The 2,784-nt window shown below is 46.8% G+C and overlaps 1 pseudogene; it reads right to left on the bottom strand.

Annotated features, from left to right (window-relative positions):
• Positions 1-1,559: 1,559 nt before the first annotated feature.
• On the bottom strand, positions 1,560-2,506 carry LOC101657148 (annotated as a pseudogene).
• Between the last annotated feature and the right edge of the window lie 278 nt (positions 2,507-2,784).

The following is a 2,784-nucleotide window of genomic DNA, read 5'->3' on the forward strand; positions in this document are numbered from 1 at the left end:
GTTCAGTCAATACAGTTCATTAAAGTTTCCTATGATTTACCATTCTCTGTGTTGTTGTTTTTTTTGCATACCTGTTACTATCACATGGGGGCAGTATTCACATCAACCACAGCTGAATATAAAAAGACCAATCAGCATCCAGATTAAGTTCCCATGGTACAGATATTTTTTGTGTGCAATTGTTGATGATTTTACAGTACATGATTTTATATTTAACCAGTAAATATGATTCATGAAGTGTCTTTTTACCTCCAATACTGCTGCTTTCTACACAGTAGCTGCTGTCTACATATGTGTGACTGGTCCGCATAAGTACATTATGGCACCAGTCCTATCACATACACCTGTATTTGTACGGGCTGTATGTGATGGGGTTGGCGTGATGATGTCATCACACCGGGTGTGTTAGTCTGGGTACTTTGGAGAAACAAATCCACAGAAACTCATGTATGAGAGTTTTATATAAAGGTTAAGTGCACATCAAGAAAACATCCCAACCCAGTGCTGCCCAAACCCACAAATCCATTGACCCATATGTCCGACACCAATCCACAAAGTCCTCCTCCATCTCACAAAACAGACGTAATGATGCCAACTACAGGAGGAATGCCGAGTCAGTGAATGTGTAAGCATCTCAGCGCTGGCAGGGATTTCCACACAGCTGCTCCAGCACCCAGGGCTGCATCGGGGTAGGTCTATAAGGCTTCTCCTCAGGGATGTCTTGCAGGAAGTAAGCTTTGCCAGCTGAAGCAGGGAACTGGCTAAGGCAGCTGCACCCTGGTCTGACCTTCACAAAGCAAGAGACCCAAGAACTAGAAAGGCGAGGCTCACTGAGCCATTTATCCCTCTGCCCTTCAATTAACCCCACATGTATTTATTGACCAGGTTGGCACAATAAACTACCTCATCGGGTACCCGTATGCGGGCGTATCTGCATGTGGGTGGATCTGCCTGGAGATGAATAGAGGAGCGGTGTCTTGGTTCCTAAGACCATCGGAAAGATGTGATTTCTGATGGTCTTAGGCGACCCCTGTGAAAGCGTCTTTTGGCCTCCAAAGGGGTCGTGACCCACAGGTTGAGAACTGCTGCCCCAGACGCTGTATCTTTTGATACTTGGGAACCATCAACTTTCTTCACCACATTTGCTTATGCACCAGCTTTGTCTTCAGTGACCGTGAAGGTGAGCATCACGGAATGCCGGGATTCAACTATTAATGAAAATCAAGATGTAATATTTTTCTTCATCGAGTTCATGAATACCAGATTTCTATGCTGGTTCCGAACCCCTACTTTAGGGGTAAATTCTGGACATGATTAGGACAGACCTGGAAAGGTCTATCTAGAGAAGCGGTAAGACCACACGTTAGAATTCCCATTGTCATGCAGACACACTTCTGCAATGTGTCTTTGTTGTTTACATGGTTGTAGATTCCCTCTCAGGGCTTCAGGGCACATTCAAGCCTTGTTGATGAGATGATGGTATTGTGAAACAAATTCATCAATACCAATTCTGGCTCTCCTGATAGCAAACAGATTCTGACTTTAATCAACTCAATGTGTTACAGCAGACAAATCATATCACTGTCTTTTATCTCAGAGGGCAGCAGGGCTTAGAATGGTGGGACAACCAGGGTTTGGGTCAACATGTCCACTATGTTGATAGGGGTCTCCTGGAAGTGACACTCCTTGATTAGCTGCCCATTCTTCTTCAGTGTACAGGCCCCTTGGCATGGTGGAGAGATGGGAGGCTGTGTGGGTGGAGGGCACCTGTACACTGAGCCGTCCTCGAGATCCAGTGGGTAGATTCGGATAGAATCATCGGCACTCAGTTCCCCAGAGGTCACAAGTGACATGATGATGAGGGTGGAGCCATCCAGCTGGTTGAAATCTGGGTCATAAGTGTGGTCCAACAGGGTCTGGTATGAAGCCCTCAGAAGGGTGGTAACCCTGACAGACAGGGAAGGCCTCAATACTGGAGTTGCTCCTGCATTTGACACACACCACATTAGAGAAGAAGACCCACAGCTGGCTGTGTAGAGCAGCATCACCTCATGGCCTCAGAAAATCTTGGCCACAAAGCAGCTACCTGGTTTTAAAATGTGTGTAGCAATGTTCTGAGCAGCTAGGAGGAGCTGGGCCTGCATGTACTCATCCACATCATGGAGGCCAGTTACATCATGAGCTCCATCACACACTGCAGGGGAGCCCTCAAAGTATTAAATGATCTTGACAGTAGATAGCCGAGTGATGTCCCCATGGATCTGTAACACACCTGGAAGCGGAGCCATAGCCTACAAGTCCACAGCCACCACATGTCAATTTTCTGACTCAGTACTTGGCTCCAGGTGCCTGGGGCTGCGCACAGGTCAACAGCCCCCACCACACCTTCAAAGAGTTGAAATTCTTCATAGAGTTGTAGTAGCTTAAAAGCACTGCGGGCACACCCGTCATTCTCCTGAGCCAGGTAGTTATAGACAACATGATCGTCCTTTGATATCTATCCCATGTCCAGCACTCTTGTTTGTCCAGGCACCTGTCAGCAGTAAGCTTAGGTTTTAGGGCAACAGGAAAGAGGATGCTCCATGAGCAGTTTGAGCCACAGCGAGAGCACAAAAAGGAGAAATCGTAGGGCTTCAGTTTGTGTCTTTCTATTTTTCAGCTGACCCAAATGCCACATTGCACAAGCATCAGGGCTAATGTAGCACTGTACTGTTGGCAATGCACTTCACAAAGCCTCTGTTGCAGCCTGGACCTGATCAGAACTTACAACATGAGTTCTGTCAT

Source organism: Echinops telfairi, unplaced genomic scaffold, assembly GCF_000313985.2.
Source record: "Echinops telfairi isolate 266 unplaced genomic scaffold, ASM31398v2 ScPeMD7_19;HRSCAF=73, whole genome shotgun sequence".
NCBI lineage: Eukaryota > Metazoa > Chordata > Mammalia > Afrosoricida > Tenrecidae > Echinops > Echinops telfairi.